This window comes from Leiobunum rupestre, chromosome 6, assembly GCF_980474605.1.
Source record: "Leiobunum rupestre chromosome 6, qqLeiRupe1.1.hap1, whole genome shotgun sequence".
NCBI lineage: Eukaryota > Metazoa > Arthropoda > Arachnida > Opiliones > Sclerosomatidae > Leiobunum > Leiobunum rupestre.
In genome coordinates this window covers 40,085,081-40,105,549 of record NC_143389.1, presented here as the reverse complement: position 1 = coordinate 40,105,549, position 20,469 = coordinate 40,085,081, and the positions used below count along the sequence as shown (strand labels likewise).

At 36.2% G+C, this 20,469-nt stretch overlaps 1 protein-coding gene across 3 annotated transcripts in view; it reads left to right on the top strand.

Moving 5' to 3' along the window:
* The window catches only part of LOC149940928 (glycine receptor subunit alpha-2-like), a 125,662-nt gene that overhangs the window by 87,094 nt on the left and 18,099 nt on the right, over positions 1-20,469 (top strand). The window contains exon 1 of one of the 3 annotated variants that reach the window (XM_090177180.1): positions 14,466-14,540. The exons of 1 other annotated variant lie outside the window; for it this stretch is intronic. The gene's annotated coding sequence lies outside the window, so the exon portion shown is untranslated. Of the gene's footprint in view, positions 1-14,465; positions 14,541-20,431; positions 20,454-20,469 lie in introns of those variants that run through there. One more of the 3 variants, XM_090177181.1, reaches the window with a different exon arrangement.

The following is a 20,469-nucleotide window of genomic DNA, read 5'->3' as shown; positions in this document are numbered from 1 at the left end:
GAATCGGTTGAAAACAATTTAGCCTGGTTCACGCAACTCCTTCGAAACGTTTTGAATTGATATAAAGGCAAAGTGTGAACGTGGTTTTATAGTTGTCCCTAACATTATTTGCGTTTTTGAGTTTTTCGTTCACTTTTGAGATTTTGTAACAAAATAATGAGATTTTTATCTAAATTTAGGCGTCTACAAAATGGATTTCCAAATATCAGAAACCACCATTTCGTCGTGTTTCATCTTAAATCACCCTTTCCAAAAACCACAAATGTTAAATTCGATAATTAAATTATCCTGCACGTTCGAGGAGCAAATTCCGCCGCAGAGAATAAATATAATCAAGAGTTTATAAGAGAAGTACCCAGCTAGGATATAAAAAAAAAATGTTGCTTCGCTGACTCGAGGCGCTTTTTCGGCAAATCGCGGAAGCATACGTAGCATCATGCCTGTATACAATAGGGAGCTGCATACTTGTTAGATATATACTTCAGACATTACAGAAATCAAATTTGAATAGTTTTACATCGAAAACTAACGATATTGAAAAATCAGCGGGAGCTTGCGAGTAATGTTATATACTTCAAATATAATCAAAAAGCCACGACCTTAGTTTTCGAAAATCTCAAAGGTTGAAAATCTCAAAGGTTACGCGAAGAGGGGTAAGGAGAGATAAGAAACAACGGGGGATTATTCGAAGCCTTTACCGCGCGTTAACGAGAAGCTAGACCACGTATTAGCCAAAAAGCACGATTCTAAAGATCTAAAAATATCAGAATAAAGGAATCGGATAAGGACGGTTCTTATCCAAAGCCATTCTTTCTTAAATTATCTTTTAAATCACTCCTTCGGCGAAAAAAAGCCAACCGAGTTTTAAGCGAAATTGATGGGATAGTCTATACGTGAGAAAAAAATACGAGACTAAAAATTCAACAGCTTTTTTTAGAGTTACGAGTGTGCCTGGTTATGTAAAAAAAAGTGCCTTATAAACTGGGACAGAACACTTTCGAAAAGTGAAATGAAATAGAAAGTCAACCTTCTTGAACCAGTAACTACGGCCATCAATCAATTCTCGACTACTTTTAAGCGAGAATCGAACTATGGAATGCTGGTTGCGGCTTCTTTTGGGGATAAATAAAACGTGGTTTTTTTCCTCGGTACCCTATAGTTTCCACTTTATAAACGCTCTTTTTAGACTCTTTCTAAATAAATTGGTGGGCGTCAACGCGGGCCTATGAGCCTACGCTCTCTACGCTTTTATTACTGCCAAATAACGGGGATTATAAAGCCTGATTGATGGAAGACGCGATAGTTTTAGAAGGCAATATTTCGCGAGCTATCCCTACGCTCGAATGAAATTAACCAATTTTTTTATCTCGGGTAGACAGTTTCCAGAAACCCCTTTCAGGGGTGGGGGGTTATTTAACTTAATATAAACCAGATCAAATTTAATTAAGTAAAGAATAAAATACCGTTGAGACTATGCAATGTAATTGGGGCCAAATTTAGTGGTTCATATCCGATATACCAATTAATTTAGTGGTTCATATCCGATATACCAATTAGTATATGTTGTATTAGTTGTTGATTTTCCTGAAATATTAAATGTGAAACAATTCCTGGAAAATCGGAAAAATAAAAAATTTAAAGATATATTACTTTTTAAAGGTTTTTATTCTAGACTAGTCTTGAGGTTTAGTTTTAACATAAGTGTATATAATATTGTAACTTAAGTGTGACACTTCCTATGCTTTACACGCAAACGTTTTACTGAGAGCTTATTCGCAAGACAGACTGCAATACGGGCTTCGTCGCCGTTATGCGTCCGCTTGCTAATGCGTCACACGTAGCCTTTGACCGCGCCTCGCTAGCTGGAGATTTTCGTCTTGTGATGACGTCACTCCGTTACTAACTCTCAGTAAAATATTCCCCAAATTGACAAACTTATGGAACAATATTATAGACTTATGGTTTTACTTTTGTATTCGACGAAATGAGGCGAAAATTCCGCGAAATTTAAATTTGAGATCAATATTAGGCTAATCTTGGAATGAAAAACTTTTTTAAAAAGCCTCGGTAATTTTCGACGGAAAGGTTTCCGACTTACAACTTTAATTCACATGTTTCCACCAAACAATGCTTTTATATTAACTTTTTTTATAACTTTTCGCACGAGAACTAAAGACTTGGCTTCCTCCAATGGGATTATTTGTATTTAAAATTATCGTCTGCTATAATGTTTCCTATTCGCGACCGAAAACTATCGCTACGCCCCCTATGGTTCGCCATAGAAATCTAGATATTTTTCCTTGTCGTTATTCGTAAATTTGACTTCATAAATAATGATACTTGCATTTTAATAGGATTTTTGCATCGTTTGCTTATATTTTGATCAGTTTATTTATGAAAAATACGTTCTTATTACTTTTTAATTTGTCTGTAGCCGACGCTAGATCATAGGCGCTACCTCGGAGAAGCTAGCGGGATTTGGATAATAATAATAATTATCTGAATAATAACTTTTTTTGCATAATAAATCGTTTTATAACCGCGAATAATATCCATAAATAAACAGTTAACCGAAATGTTTATGAATAATTGAAAATTTGGCGGTTAAATTATCTTTCCCCCCAAGCCCTACCGTTATATCACTAGCTAGACTCGTTTTGGTCGCGAATATGAAATTTTGAAATTAGCTTTAGTCCGTCCGAGGGGCTGATCACTCCGCATAATCGGAGTACAGAGCCGTACCTTTGACTGTACTAATGGGATTACGCGTAATCTTTGAAGACCCTGCCTTTGGCAGTGCTAATCTAAGCGTAATCCGGTGTACAGACTTTCTAAGAGTGGTTAGCCCCTCGAGTCCGTCAAAGTCATTTATTTCGAAAACAGTATGCCGTAGACGGGTCAAATGTTTCAAAGTTGCCGCGTCAATGACGTTACGGAATAGATTAATTTCATTTGCTTGAATTTTAAGTATCTCAAACTAATTGTACACTCAAAAATTGGTCACCTAACTGTGTTGGTCCATCAAAAAGTGAATCAACGTTAGCTTTAGCCGAGGGGCAGGTCACTTACATTTTGGGTGCGTCTTAATCATAGTAAAATGATTTAATCAGGATAATCGTGATAAAATCAGGGTGATCAAGATTAAAAAATTTAATCGATATTATAAAATCTAATCACGATTTAATCAAGCTAATCACAATTTAAACGTGATTTAATTATTCTAATCATGATCTAATCTTTTTATTCGGGATTTAATCATTTTAATCAGATTTTATCATTTCAATCATATTTAATCATTCAGTCATGATTAAATCAGATGTAAAGATTCGAACCATGATTAAACGTGATTTAAGCATTCTAATCATGATCTAATCTTTTTAATCATGATCTAATATTTTTAATCATGATCTAATCTTTTTAATCATGATCTAATCTTTTTAATCATGATCTAATCTTTTTAATCATGATTTAATCTTTTAAATCATGATTTAATCATTTAAACATGATTAAATCAGATTTAAACATTCTAAACATGATTTAAAGTGATGTAATCAACATAATCGTGATTAAATCGAATTTAAGCAAAATAATCACGGTTAAATTGGATTTAATCTTTGTTGGGTGCGTCGTTAATCAAGGAAGTGACCTGCCCCTCACCATTAATGAATTTATTTCAACTTCCCAATTCCCCTCATCCCAAAAAAACTAAACTAAATAAAAATATCATTATTTTAACGTAACTAGCGCCACTCATCCCGAGCAACTTTTAACCTAGTGACAGAAATGTGAAACCCGTTGATCCGCCATAAATATGAAAGCTCGCGGCTCCCTTTAAATTGACGTCTTTCGACACCCCAAGTATAAATAAATGTATTCTTGCACACACCAAGAATGTAATCATCGTTACAGAGAATAAGTAGGTGGCAGCTTGTTCGCCTCGTGATTCCCAATAGAAATCCTACGCCCCTCCACGTTCCCTCATTTATTCTCCCCCTCCTTACTCTCTTAGAAAGGGCTAAGACACTCTGGTACGATCTCCCTCTCTCTCTCCGTGTAGGCGGAGTATAACTTATGGGGACCACGAAAGCAGAGGCGATAGTTGATGTAACCCATTCTCTGTTAACTTTAATTAATTCTGGGCCCTACTGGTCGGCAAATTATCCGGCCGACGGAGTGCAATATCACAGGCGAATTATTTTCCAAAAATTGCGCGGGCTGACCTTTCACGGACGGGTTACCTTGACGTCGAACTAGCCTACTGCAACGTTACATTTCATATGGAATAATAGTACGTACTGCAGCTCAATGGATACGCGTAGATATAAATGTGGGTTTTAATTTTCAGCCTATATTTATTTTATCGCAGATTTTAAACGGATTTAGACCCTCTGGTGGCATTGGATGTTAATTTCAAGTTTCAATTCTCTTTCGTCCAATGGGTGAACTTTGGTAAATGGCGTTACCATCTCGACCTCCACAATGCTTATATCGAAAATATGATAACATCTGATAAAAATACCTACAATAATTATCGCGATCTCGATCTTCAAAATGCTTTTATCGCAAATGTACTGAAACCTGATAATTAAATAATGTTTATGCCTAAAATGTACTGAAATCTGATAATAAAAATAATGTTTATATCTAAAATGTACTGAAATCTGATAATAAAAATAACGTTTATATCTAAAATAAACTGAAATCTTCTAATAAAAATAATGTTTATATCTCGATCTTCAAAATGCCTTTATCGCAAATGTACTGAAATCTTATAATTAAATAATGTTTATGCCGAAAATGTACTGAAATCTGCTAATAAAAATAATGTTTATATCTAAAATGTACTGAAATCTGATAATAAAAATAATGTTTATATCTAAAATGTACTGAAATCTGATAATAGAAATAATGTTTATATCTAAAATGTACTGAAATCTCATAATAAAAATAATGTTTATATCAAAAATGTACTGAAATCTGATAATTAAATAATGTTTATGCCTAAAATAAACTGAAATCTGCTAATAAAAATAATGTTTATATCTAAAATGTAATGAAATCTGATCATAAGAAATATCTACAATAATTATCGCGATCTTAACCTTGAAAATGCTATAATCGAAAATGTACAAAAATCTGATAATTAAAAAAGAACTACAATAACTATAGCGATATTAACCTTGAGAATGTTGATATCGACCTTCAAAATTGCGATCTTTAAAATGTTAAACTTGGGCGTCCCAGGACGTGGATCGTCATTAAAGTCAAATGAGGGATGAAAGTGCGACGCATTATTCTCGGGGTTTTTCGTGGACGGTTTATTTTTCATATTTAGTGCTTTCCGGGTTGGAAATACGAACGCCACCCGGGTTAAGAGCCGACGTCAATAAGTCAAAAACGTAAAAAGTAATGGCGATATGATGATGCGACGCGTCCATTTTGGCATCAGACGGTTTTACGATTTGACAATAAAAATTCAAAATATGTCTGAGAAGGGGGATTGTTTATAGCCCATCTAGCTTCCATTATGAATGGGGTACAATATCATCATTTATAGCCGACGCGAGTCTATTTACCGATTTTTTTTTTAAATAAAGAAGAAGTCCTCAATTTCCGAAAAATATATGGATTGCACTTTGCTCTCAAAAAGCGAGAGTTTGAAAGAGACGAAGCGACTTAAATATTCCTGATAAGCAGAACAAGAAGAATACCCTGACTGCCTTTTCGATTTTAGAAAATAATCTCGCGCGTTTATAAAATAAATATTTCGTTTTAAATCGAAATTTGCGCGAATTTTTTGGGAATGGAGGGGGGCGAGCGGAAGGGGTGATGGATTATCCACCCTATCCCGTTCGTAATCATCATTCCAAGCCAAAAGACCTCTGAAAAAAGACCGTAACATTTTGACTAATAAAAATTTATTACCCCGATCCACTTTTACGAAAATCTTTCCAAGGTGGTTTTCGAGATCGGGTTGGATTAGAAATTATATGTTTCTTCAATTTAGGAACCATTTTTGGATGAGCAAATCGATAAAAGCGAGAAACGTTATTTTTCATACACGAAAACCCATTTTCTAAACCTCGTTTCAAAACGGAGTAAAGATATATCAAGTAGAACTAGTTTAAGGGCAAAGTGCGTTGTAAATCGCAATCTTAGAATGGGCTATTTGCTTCCGGTATACTCTGGGATGTCGTGTCTGGGTGACCGACGAAGCGGTACAAAGTCCCGAATTTAATAAAAACTTCGTGGAATATATCGGGAAGGTTAATTGTATTTACTTCTGTCCGCCACAATAAACCCGTTCTTCTAAGATCGCGTACCAATAGCAAAATACAATGTCGAGCTATAGGGGAGGAATTGGGACACCCGAAGATCATTTTCAATTAAATCTCTCTTTCTTTGAAAAACAACTCCATGATGGTCAAAATCAAATGGTACGTTTGTAAATAAGCCCGCGCCTTTTGTCGTCCACAATATACGACATCAACCGTGACCTTAAAAGCGAAATCGATTTTCCAGATCCAAGTTTTCTTTTGGACGCTCCGCCATTGATATAATCGAGGGATCTTTTTCCCTTCGCCATTTCCGCATAAACAGATGTTAATTTTTCTCGATGACACTCTTCCTTATTTCGCGTACTCCATCGCTTTAAACGGGGATTTAGGAAAGCCCAAACCGATGCACTTTCGGGACAAGACAGTCTCAGATATGGAGCTTCGTTTTAAAGGAGACTAGAAACAAAATTCAGAGTCCATCCGTCAAAGCTATAGAATAGGTATTATCCTATCAATTACTCCTACACTAATATGGCGAGTGAGGACAGTAGACCGCGAAGTCATTGTGGTCTCCTTTTAAGAACAGCCCTAAGCCCAATTATCCAAGCTTAGTGCTCGGAATTGTTTATTCATTATCCACAAATTTTCCGATTTATTTAAAAAACGTTGGTAAAAAGAATATAATTTTAACTTATTTAATAATTTTTTTACCAAGCATTTATTTGAATAAAAGTGGCATTTATTTAAATAATTGTTTGTTTTATTTAAATAATAGGCTTATTTACTTTCGATTATTTAAACATTTTACATTTTTTATTCAACTATTGGTTATTTAAATAAATATTATTTAAATATCGCCGAGCTTATTTTATTCATGGTTAAAAATTAATCGAAATCCGAGCACTATTCAAGCTTAAACTTATAAATCATAGGCCGCTCTTATTCGCTACAATGGCAAAATGAAAGTTGATCGTGAATACGTTGAATTTGTTTTACACAATTTCGCGAGCTCTAAGCCTACGGGACAATTTATTCAATTGCCGTGACAAAACCCCGATTGACAATGACGACTTTGGAATAATTTATACGGCTATCGTGTACTATACAGTACGCGATCTATTGGAATCGAAATTCCAGGCCCATTAAAAGATAAATGGCAAAGTCCTAAAGCCTATTTGCCATTTACTTTTGTTTTGTCGTCCGTCGAATATCGCGGGCTGCGCGGAAATCCCTTTATTCCGATAATCCCTCGCCCGCATCTCCTCTCGATTCGCGCTCCGAGTCTTCGCGTATGGCAGGCAAGTTTAGTCGACGAAAATGCGGGATAAAATGAATTACCGCGATCCAGCAAAGAGAAAGACGTCTATGAAGGGAGGAATCCACTATCATCCGATGGCTTTAAGAGAAGCCGGTGTAAGGCTCAAAGCGCCGTATTCGCTAAAGCCGGAGTTTCTATAGAAATAGAAGTTCTCAGTTGGTATTTGTCCGGACAATCGTCCATTCTTGGGGGAGGGGGGGGGAGAAAGTAGGCTACCGCGGCGGAGGCGGACACAAAGGACGAGAAGATAGGACTATGCGCGGAGAGAAAGGAATTCGACGGAGAGAAAGAGTGAAAGAAGCGAGCCAAGAAGACTCTGAAGTGATCCCGAGCGACGCTTATCTCCAACAATAGTTCTTTCGAAATATTCCAAGGTTTAGTGACCCATATCAAAGCATTCCCCGTTAGTTTTTCTTTCCTCCCTACTTTTACTTTTGTTTTCTTTTTTCGTTTTCTAAACCACTAACTACTCAATGGAGCCGACTATCCGAGTATGTCGCGCGGTTTGTCGAGTACAAAGCTTCGTCTTGAGTTCGAAAACTTACCGAAAAGGACTTGGAGAGGTTCCACGGATTACTCTTAAAGCCGAATTTCCAAAAACCCACATTTTCGTTCACATATTCCAACCAATTTTTTTTAGAAGCTTGTTATGAGCGATTGTGACGGGTGGTACAATTCAGTCCCCTCGTCCATTTGATTAATCAGGTACGAGATATAAGTGTTACGGCCACGCCAACGGGGGGATACTTGGGGATAGGGTTGGGACACCCGTGGCGGAAGTATGACAACCACCCGTTGGTGGATAAGTGGTCGTCCTCTCACGGCCATCCACAAACTCTGCCTTCCAGGCGCTTAGGATTACCGGAGTACGCCACTACTCCCAGCTTCCAAACCAAGTTGTTGAAAGGGGAAAAAATACTCTTAATAGGCGAAACAATAAAGACCAGGGGGGCTGAAAAGATGGTAGTCACGTGACTTTTTGTGGAGAACTGAAGCGCCATCTATCCTAAGAAATACGAACCACTATTAATTTTATTTTGCTAATGGCGGTTTAAATTTTGAGTAATAAAATCTAAATTATCTAATTTAAAGTATTATTATTATTATTTAAACCATCTTAATAGAAAGGTTAAAATTAATTTGCTGTCTGCAGTATCTGGAAGGAATAATTTTTTCTTTATCGTCGCACGGCCAACTATGAGCACAAGTTACCGAATCGAAGTTGGCTGTGAAATGCTAGTCACGTGATTTTGTTTTCCCATTTTAATAAGTTGGTTAAGACCAGATTTACTCTATAGTTTCGTCTATTCATTCAACAAAATATCTCTTCTAATACAAAATATGTAAATTAACATTTCTAAACGTATTTAACATTAACATTTAGTTTAGTTTAATGAAAAGCGTGTGTAATAGAATTATAAATTTAATAAGTTGTGGAACGTTTAAATTAATCCAATCACACGCTGCAAATTGGCCAAATTTGTCGAACAAAGTTTTTAAAAAATGTTGTCTCGTGCGAATAAGCCGCCGAAAATTAAATTTTTTGAAAAAAGACTGGAGTAATTTTCCATTTTAGTTAATTCAGTAGTACGAATGACACCGAGCCTAACTCCGCTCGGAAATATGCCTGAAAACTTAATATTTCAATTAAATTACTTAACCTAATATTTATTAATGATTCTACTTATCCGTTTTTAGTTTAAATATTTAACTTGAGGAAGATCAGAGCAAGAGTTGTAAGCATCATCACCCGGAGGTTTCGTTATCATCCAAAACAAAAATTAAATAATCATACGTGGACTGCAAAGATACTAGAAAAAAACTATTTTTAAAAGTAAAATGGAAGAGCCTGATGCTTTTCAAAGAAAAAGTAGCTAGGAAGATCTTCATTAAAAATTAGCGAGTAAAATTTCACTCGGAAATTAGATTAATGTACTAAAGATGCGCAGTGTTTAATTTTTTTTTAAATTCTAATATCGTGCGTATTAGTGATAAATAAAGGTAAATAACGATAACGGTATTTTTTAGCTAGGCTAATACTCAAAGCACCACCCAAGGCACCACCCAAGGCACCACCCAAGGCACCACCCAAAGCACCACCCAAAGCACCACCCAAAGCACCACCCAAAGCACCACCCAAGGCACCACCCAAAGCACCACCCAAACACCACCCAAGGCCCAAGTCATCTAACGACTTCTAAGGACTTTATAGGAGGGTGGTGGCAAGTTTTTATGTCGAGGGTTAGAACTACTTTAACCAGTGGGGAGAGAACTTGCAAACACTACGCAAGTAGGACCCATGCTGTCCCACAAGCTGGGATCGAAAACGGCTCCTCTCGCTGCGAGACGAACGCGCAAATATATAAATGTTGTGGAATAACTCGTACTGCGTTTAGTCACAATTCGTTTTCTAGTTTGAGAACGGTATTAATATCTAAATTTTAATTAAGAACTATAAAATTGTTTCTTCTACCTTCAAAAAATTAATGATCACTTTCTCGTGCTTAGTTTCGCTTTCCCTCGTGCTGAATTCTGTCGAAAACAGTGACCGAAACCACTCTCTTCATAATTTATTTCCTCTCTCAGTATGAGGTAAATGATTGTTTTAGTCATCTCCCTAAAACCGATGGACAGACTCTGGCAAAATTAAATAGTAATGGAGATTTCAACTTAATTAAAACGCATATTTTGGGCTAAATATACTTCATAATCATTTTGTAATTAAACACTCATTTTGTTTTTCCGATATGTTTCGCCGATTACCAGTTTTCGATTCGTTTTATAGCAAACTGTAAAAGAAAATGAATAATGAGGTTCGACGTCAGGCAGCTAGCTTTAAAAGGCTTAGGTTTTCTTCTGCCTGTCACCCTTTAAATTTACTTTCCTTCCAAACAAATACCCCGGTGGTCGGCCAACAGCCGAACACATTGGCCTACCACCAATGAATGAATGAATATTTATTAACTCAAAATCCCTTTTGAATCAGGGAGGAACATTACGGGTAAAGTTCACGAGTTGTTTAAAAAAAAAAAGTAAGGACAAATGATACAAAAAAATTTTCATAATAACGAAAAAAAAAAACACACAATTTCAAAAGTAAATAAGAAGAGAAGTTTGCCTAGAATCTTTCTTCGGCTTAAGTTCTTCCCATTTTTTTAACAGAGATTTAGTAATATCCACTATCTTATTTCTTCCTTTTTCAACATCGACGAAACCCGTTCGCGCTTGAAACAGTAGGCAACTAGTGGCGGAGTTCGAATAAAACTTCTCCACCGATGTATTTTCTTTGGTACGGTACACAAGGTGGCTTTGGTGCTTACTAAGCTCTTTGCGCCACGTTTCTTGTGATTTTTCAGCTACCGACTCATCTACGAGCCTAAACCACGAACGTATGTCTTCAGTATCCGATATTGAAGTCGCGCTGCCATAGTTCTTGTCTAAAAATTTAAGCCTTTTCACCCGAATTTTGGGACTGTTCAAGTCTTCGGATCGTTGTGTCCGAGGTTGTGTCCCGATAATGTTCAAAGAACTTCATTGGCGTATGTACACTCTTAGAAAAATTGGTGTCATGTAACCGGAAAAAGGGTTTTTTACCGATGTCCCTTATTTTCAACCCGTAAAGGTGTTATGTATAGCCCTTGTTTTGAGGTTTCATTTGGCACGGCCAGGGGTTTAATTATCTTCCATTTAAGGTTTTTATCTTGTACCGTCAGGAGTTTTTCATACATCTTCTTTCGGTTTTATCAACAACTCTTTTAGGTTATATTGGAACTATAGAAAGTTCTATGTAACTCCAACCTAGGTGCTTAGTTAATCCACCGTAGCACCTTTAAGGTTTTACCTAGCCCCGTCATAGGTTCTATTTCAATCCATCCACAAATTTAACAACCTCCGCGTGGGGCTTTCGTTAAAACCCTTCAAGGTTCCATCTAGTAGCCTCAAAGGCTGGTCTCATATCTTTCCTAGGTTTTATCTACCACCCAATGAAGCGGCAAAAAATTTGAGAAAGGGCGGCGTGTAAGGCATTTTAAAAACACGATAAACTACAATCTACGAATATAACTCGGTTAAAAAGCCAAGGAGAATTTCGTAGCAGACGACAGTTCCGACCGAAAAACGACAAAACCGGGGAAAATAATATTTCGTTCACGAGATGGCGCTGCGGGTAGGTTCAACCAAGCGGTTTTGAGATTCTCGAGTCGGGGGGATAAAACTCGAAATTTGCTTGTTAATAATAAATCAAATACTGGAAATATTAACATGAAATTTTTGTATAACCATTTTCGGAAGTCCTCTATCCATTTAAATGGTTTTTAACCAATTTTAGGGTGGTGACAATTCCCCTTTAAGGGTCAAATGGAAACTTGATTAAGATCTATTTTAAACTTCAACAATAAAAAGCATTAAGTTGTTGTGATACCAAAAGCTTCAAATATTAAATATTTGAAGATCTAGAATAAACCCATAATTGGTCAACAAACACCCCATTCCGCGGTCAACAAACACCGTACGTGGTCAAATGAAAACCCTACGTGTTATTAAAAAACCCTACCTGGTCCAAATGAAACCCTTTGTAGCCAAAATAAAACCCGAAGGTTATATGCTAAACCCAAAGGATAAAAATAAAACCCTAAGGTTGTATAAACAACCTCTTCGATGACTAAAAACTCTTTAAAGTTCTACAAAGAACCCGGGAGATCTAGGACAAACCCTCAAAACACCCTTTTTTGTAAGAGTGTAATGGCTGGTACGAGTAACGGTATATTTATTATACTAGTGGTAGCTTTTGTGTTTTACCGCTCCCATCAGGCGATTTGCTTTGCCAATTAATGCGCGTTCGTGAGATTCCAGGGCGACAACACCACTGTTCAACGTTACTCCAAGATAATTAACCTCGTTGACTTCTCTATCTTCATTTCCTTGGATAGCGAACTGAGTCTTGGGAACATCTTGATTTTCACCAAAGACAAAGGCCATACTCACAAGGAGACTACCCGAGGTGTAACACACCTATTTTGTTTAAACTCGGGTGTTTGGTAGACCTTCATGTAACTTGAAAAACCCCGAAGGGAAATGTCTCCATAGGCAACCGTTTTGCCATGGCAACCAAAAATGTTTTTGACAACACAAAATGGAATTTTTCCTATGGAAAATAACATGGGAATCTGTAAAAATGTAAAAAAATTAAAAAAAAAGAAAATGCTAAAAACAAAAAAATAAATAAAAAATAATTAAAAAGTTCGAAATTGATCAAAATTTGATTAATTTTGATCGATGTGATCAATATGGGTGAAGGCTAAGGTTTCAAAAATGTAAGAGAAAATTAATAAAATTGTAAAAAATGACACAATATCTCTAAATGTGTGAATTTTTTTCAAAAGTAATAAATTTGAATACATTTGACCAATTTTGATCAAAATTATTAATTAATTTACCAGAGGCCCGTAGCACGCGCTCAAGAGGTTCAAGGTAGAGAGCGAATAATAACGGCGAAAGCGGACACCCTTGCTTTAGACCCACCAGGCTATTTGTTTGGAAGAAAATTAAATTTAAAGGGTGACAGGCGGAAGAAAACCTAGGCCTTTAAGTTATCTTACATTTTAACCCTTTTGCCCGCCATTTTTCAAGATGGCCAAAGTAAATTAAAAATATTTTATTTATAAATAAGGATTTACTACAATAGGCGCTTAAAAAAATTAATAACACCAGTTATTTTCGGATTAGTCACATTCTCGTTCTGATGATGAGCTTCTGGTTACTTTATTCCCCAATGTATCCATTTGATAAGTAGGAAGTAAGTTACGGGTAACTTTATTGGTTTTGTCCGTCATTTTCCAAAATGTTGGAAATTGCAGCAATGTTACAATATATGGGTTACCATAGAACGCGAAACAACGCGCCCAAAATCTATAAAGTTACCACGTTTCAACTTTATTCTCATTTAGAAATTAGCGAATATTAACACACTATACCACTAACGAATGATACAACACTGTAACTGATGAAAAGTAATCAATTATAAAAGTGATTCGCAAAATGGCAGTCATTTATAGTTCAGTTCGGCTCGCATAAAAATAACAAATTTTCATAAGTTGTACATAGGAAAATTTCAATGGAAATATACTCCTATGTACAACTTATGAAAATTTGTTATTTTGGTAAATAATGATAAATAACGATATTTTGGTAACTAATGGTAAATAAATGTATTACTGTAATAAAACTAACCAATAAAAGAATGTGACATAGGAAAATTTCAATGGAAATATACTCCTATGTCACATTCTTTTATTGGTTAGTTTTATTACAGTAATACATTTATTTACCATTAGTTACCAAAATATCGTTATTTATCATTATTTACCAAAATACCGTTATTTACCTTTAGTTACCCAAATCCCATCATTATCCATTATTTACTTAAAAACCTAAAGTGGTAGTTGCACGTAAAATCCAAAATTTTATATTTTTGGTTCATAAGAAAAAGCCGATTTCAATAAATCAGCACTGAAAATTTCATAAAAATTGGTATATATTAGAAGTCGAAATGGTTTACGGGAACTATTTAATCAATTTTCTGCCGCTAACGTCAGGAGATGGGATACGTATGATTGGTTCTGGTACTTCAATACATTTCCAATATTAGAACAGGATTTTAGTTTATCCTAAAGCCTCTCACAGAGGAAATTTTTAAGTGGTTTTTCTGTCGCGACCTAACGGCGCGTGTTTTGAAAAGTCAACTTTTTAGGCCCAAATATTAGGTTTTTTAAGGAAGCGAAACTTTTCGTCTACGATATAATTTATTGTAATGGTTTCTATAGGTTGAAAAGTTCTAGTTCGGGGGAAAATACTCAACTTAAGATAGTAAGATTCAGACTAGACTCTAAAGCCGTGACGTCATGGGCTGGAAAATTATCCTCGTGCTCTGAATTGTTTTAAAAAAGGTAAAGATAAATTCGATAAAATGAAAAAGAACGGAGTATATAATAGTTCTAGTAATTATTTAGAAAAACAACGGTTTATCGTACACTATAAAACTCTTTTTATTTTCCCTTAAAGAGGGGCGTTACATGTTTCGGCAGTGGCGATTACGCCGCCGTTGTCAAACGCGTTTAACAAATCGAATGACATCAAGCATTCGCTCTTCGCTCGTCGTGAACCATGATAAACCGTAAAAACCCATAAAAAACAATAATATATAATATAATATAATATAATATTTTATGCTCTTGCAAAAAAAACTACATTGGTCAAACGAAAAGGAATTTAAGAATTAGATTAAATGATCACCAACAAAACTCTAAAACCAGCACTAATTGCGAAAACTCTGCCATTTCTAAACATATATATCGTTCTAAACATGTAATAGAATGGGACAATGTTAAACTAATAGCCCAACCCTCCATTGGCATAAAAAGATAGGTTAGGGAAGCAATTGAGATAAGAAAACATGTTGTTAAAAAAAGCGCGTTAAACGAATCTCCAGACCACTATTATAACGCCATCTGGGACACCTTCTTTAGTGTTTTGTTATTGTAAATATATCTAAGTGTAGCCAAGAATGTATTTATTTATATTTAGGAAGAATGATTATGTTGCGACAATCGCCGGGCACGTTGAACGCCTTTCCCCCGTCTCGCGCGGGGGGGAAGACAAAACGTCACCAGCGTTTGATTTCCATCGCGTTAGGTGACGTAAATTTTAAGCAGCAAATGAAATACCGGGACTATTCGTTTTATTTAAGCGGAGGAGCGTACTGGGGGGACCAACGGGTGGATTGAGAGAAAGGCTAAAAACTGTTTCGACATAGACATTCTCCCTAGGTATAAATAAATACATTCTTGGTGTAGCTTAAAAAATTATTTATAAAACAAAAATATAAAAGGGAAATTTAAGGTTTTTTTTATATCATGTGACCCGACGCCATGTTTTTTATTGACGACCGACCGATTATTTGATGTAATGTTGATGCGTGTTTGAAGTTTCATTGTCTCTGAAGATGATTAGCTAGGCTGATCGAAACTGAGGTTAGACAAAGGCTTAAGCCTTTTTATTTAATAAAAACGAATATATATATATATGCAAATATAACGAACTGTACTTTAATTAATTTATTTACTATTAATAATCAGCTAGGCTAATACACAAGGCACCACCTTAGGCCCAAGTCATCAAGCGACTTTTATGCCTTAAACAGGTGGCCGGGTTACAATGCGTAGGGGGGGGGGGTGGCTAAACCCCTCATGCCACGCGAGCCAACAGCACTAACTATTACCGTTAACTACAGAAGTTTTTATGAAACTAGTGAGGAGAGTACTAGCAAACTCTACGCCGATGGAGTGGTTCGGGTCTTTCACCCAATGCCACAAGCTGGAATCGCACCCGGCTCTTCTTACTGCGAGGCGCAAGTGCTAACCACTCAGCCACCCAAATATACCGTTATTTACTATTATTTAACCAAACACCGTTATTTACCACTGCTATTTGCAATATTCGATAAAGCGCTGACGAACTTCAGTATGCCAATTTAATTTCCTGGTCAAATGGTATTTGTAAATGTTTAATTAATTTCTTCGTTTCGATGGGAAGAAGCTTCAGCTAGGCTCTTCTCTTTTAAAAATTAAAATTTTTCTAGTTTCAAGGATTATGATTAATTGATCACTGCTTTTGGAAGGTCTCCAATCTTCCTGGTGATAATTCTTTCGGAAAACTATCCATTTCAATATTCTTAAACTTAATTTACGTTAAAAACATTCATTACTAAAGGTTTAAAGGTTTAAAGGTTTTTATTAGAGCTGTCATTAAGACACCCTTTTGAAACAGGGCGGCTCTACATAAGTGAGCTCAGCTGACATAGCATACTTTATCATTTCAAAAATTATTTTAAAATTTATATAAAGTTTTCTAGCATTCTTTTAACATTTTTGAACAATTTTGGATTTTCGTTTAGATACATTACAATTTACAAAACATATGATGTACTGGTGGTAATTGCGGGTTGTATCCCTCAAGGTTTAAGTGTTTCTATTCCACTTCTTCACTTGCCAACGGCCGAGGATAGAGGCTACCATCTGCGGGTGCCAGGTCTGGTTGGGTTCCAGGTCAAGTCCCAATATAGGTTTTATATTAGTGTCTGTGTGCGCTACCCTCCACTCAGAGCTATCTTCTGTTGAAGTCGCGGCGCATTCTAGTAATATGTGTATTACTAAGTATTTGACAAATGTTGATTTAAATTTTATTGTAAATTAGCAGCACTTTATTTACCAACGGTTAAATACCACGTCGCAACACTGAAGGTGCGAAACCAAAAGTTCGGTATGTTCCCATTTGACCCAAACCCATTTCTCCCAATTCGCATTTTACCCAAAAGATAAGAGTGGTACCGTTTAACCCAAAGCCACTTCTCCCAATTCCCACTTCACCCAAAATTCATAAAGTTATTTATTTATGGCATTAAATTAAATTTGAATACATTTCTATTGTATGTTTAATCTTTAAAAAAACAAGTTAAAATAGATTAAAAATTAAATTGAATTTTAATACATTTGTATTGCATGTTTAATCATTTAAAAAAACCAGTTCTTTTAAGGTTCATATATTAAGATGTTAAAGTAGTAGGTTTATCGCAGTTGGTGTTTTGGTTAACATGAAATGGGTTAGAAGTTCGAAGAATCGTATGATGTCGTTTTTATATCTTTTTGGGATATATAGATTTGGGTGAAATGGACTTGGGAGAAATGGGTTTGGGTCAAATGGGATTGGGTGAAAAGTAGTTTGGGTGAAACGGACATGGGAGAAATGGGTTTGGGTCAAATGGGATTGGGTGAATAGTAGTTTGGGTGAAATGGACTTGGGAGAAATGGGTTTGGGTCAAATGGTATTGAGTGAAAAGTAGTTTGGGTGAAATGGAATTGGGAGAAATGTGTTTGGGTCAAATGGGATTGGGTGAAAAGTAGTTTGGGTGAAATGGACTTGGGAGAAATGGGATTGAGTGAAAAGTAGTTTGGGTGAAATGGAATTGGGAGAAATGTGTTTGGGTCAAATGGGATTGGGTGAAAAGTAGTTTGGGTGAAATGGACTTGGGAGAAATGGGATTGGGTGAAAATTAGTTTGGGAGAAATTAATTTGGGTGAAATGGGACTAAATCCAAAAGTCCAAATTGTAATTGAAATACGTGGAAAAAATAAATTATACGGGGTGTATCGGATCAGGCCATTTTCATCAAAAACAATAAACGGTAGAATTTAGAAATTTCCCGACTTTTGAAAGCTATTACTATAGCGTCAAATTTCGGCTATTTATAAAATGATAAATTTACCGTGGTTAAAAACGGATCTTTTCCAATGGAAAAAAAACCAAAATTTTCAAAGATGCTTTGCAATTACGCATTTTCTTAAACTAAGCGAAATTCTACTTTTTACAGTTTTTGTTAAAAATTCCCTGATCCAGCAAATTAAGAAACTCGGTATAAAATGATGTCTCTTATTTTTAACGAAATTAAAGCAACAGACAGTGTAAACGTACACTTTGGAGGAATTTCAGCGTAAACGGAAAAAAGTTGGCCTTCATCTTTCCAAATTTTGCTCTTCCTTTTAATCTTTGTAGGAAAAGTGGGAGAGAAAATTAATGTACGGATTTTATTCAAATGAGCGAAACCCGAAGGAGCAAAATGAAGGCCGCAGACTCCAACCGGCTTTGCAATTCTTTCACCCAACTTTTACTCTTAGTCAAAGCTTAAATTACTTCATCCGGAGATTTCAATAGATGGAAAGCTTAAAGGCAATCGTTGAATCTTTCCCAATAGCTACGAAGACCGTGGGTTGAAAAAGTTACGAGCGTACTGCATTCTCGTCGTGAAAAGAAGCGGAAAATACTTAGCGATTATTTAAAACACTAATGAGGTTTTCTTTGAACTAAATTCGGTAAGCGTAACTCCCTAACCGCTTGGCATATATACTGTATATATACCAAGGACGGTTACCAAGCACTGTGGAAACAGTTGATAGTTATTTCGAAGTTGCGATGTACCGCGACTAAGTCGAAAATCATTTGCGTAAAGTCTACTTAAAATCCTAATCCCACACCCGTTAATAACAGCACGAGTTCAGTTTTTTGTCCATAATCACGCATTTAGGCAAGGCTTACCACGCCTACAACCTGCAATAATAGAACTGCTAACAAGCAACTAATGAACTTTGACGTAAAACGATTACCAAGAACTTATGTAGTGAAAAACTCATGTGGTTAAAAATTGAGAAATTGGGGCGTATTATCGATAACGTTTTTCATAAAAGGGACATTAATAAATGACTTCATCATTTTTAATATTGGCTGGCATTCTAATTAGCTACGGTGTATAGTTTTCACTTGGCTAGCTGGTTGAGTCCGTTCTTCCCTGAACATCTTTTATAATTTGTCTCAAATTCAATCCAATGTGAAAATGGCACCTGTTGGTAATAAAAGATGATCAATAGCTACCCAAGTTTCGTAGAAGCATTAATATATTAATGACGCGAAACCCTATAGCTTTTAAGGTATCGGAAATATGAACTCAACTTGAGTTTAAGAAAACGCACTTGAACAAAAAAAGCGTTTAATATGATCGCTTGATAAAAATGTGGGTAGGTGTAATGCGTTATGGCACCGAGAGTTTTTTCAAGGAATGAACAAACAGCAATTTGCTTTTATTAACGAGAAAATATCGTGAAATACAATATAAATAAAGCGAGGCGTTACAGGGAGAATTCTTTTGTGTGCCAAACCATTACCCGGAGATGACGCAAACATTATATCATAACTGGAAAGCCCGTTCGCGCGTCTCGTTGAGAAAAAGTTTCGTCGCCTTCATCGTAGACTCGTACTAAATGGGAATACGGCGGGATGAGCTCTGGTACGACGGGAATTTGACTCGACGAAATAAGAGAGTGGCGTAGGATGGTGAAATTATACTTTGGTCGACGGCTTTTTTGAAATATGGAGCTCGTCCGAGACGCGCTTTTCTGGGGAGCCGACGCCCAGGGTGAAAGAATTTTAACGGGCGTTCTTTCGTGATCTATCGGGCAATATCAACTCGAATATGAGAATCACTGCCCAGTCTACGAATAATGCCGAAAAGTATTCCGACATTGTTGGAATTTTATCGCGGCTCGTAACGCCACCGCCTGTTACTAGATGGAGACGATTACGTTTGGAATGGCCGTCTTTAACAACAAAACGCAATTTCACACTGACAAGATCGGAGTTAAATTGTCGTTTTCTTTATTCAAAGATACCGTTGCGCGTGTTACTTACGCTAAAGTCTCGGAAATCTAATGGTGGTGGCATTGGAACGGTAATTACCAAAGGTCATGGGTAAACTGGTTTTACTCAGTGGTGTCACCGTTTAAAAACCATTTAGTATTGTATTCTTGAAACTATATTAAAGCGGAACGGTCAAGCTTTAAACAGTTAGATAGGCCCTATAGCCCATTAAAAACTAATATTTATGGCGAAAACCGCATCAAAAAATATTGAGTGGTTAATTTTTAATAAAATAAAGAAATTTCGGGAAATCGAAAAGCGCGCGTCCGCCGCGACACCTGGTGAGAAGTCGGTGAGACAGAAAAACAACGTAAAAGCGCGCGCTGCTGAAGACGCGAAAAATATGTTTCACACGCGCGGCGCGTTCCAGTTATAAGAGACTTAAGCCTAAATTGCGCGATTTTAAAAGTTAGGATAGTTCGCAAATCGCTCATACGGGGTTAGGGGCGCTGGCGGCAGCCCCTAAGATGGCGGCGAAAATTCAAACCCCAACACCTGGTGTTTTTTTTCGTTTCAACTTTTTGGGCCAAAAGCTATTTTTTTTCAAGACAAAAAAGGTACGTGTTAGTATAT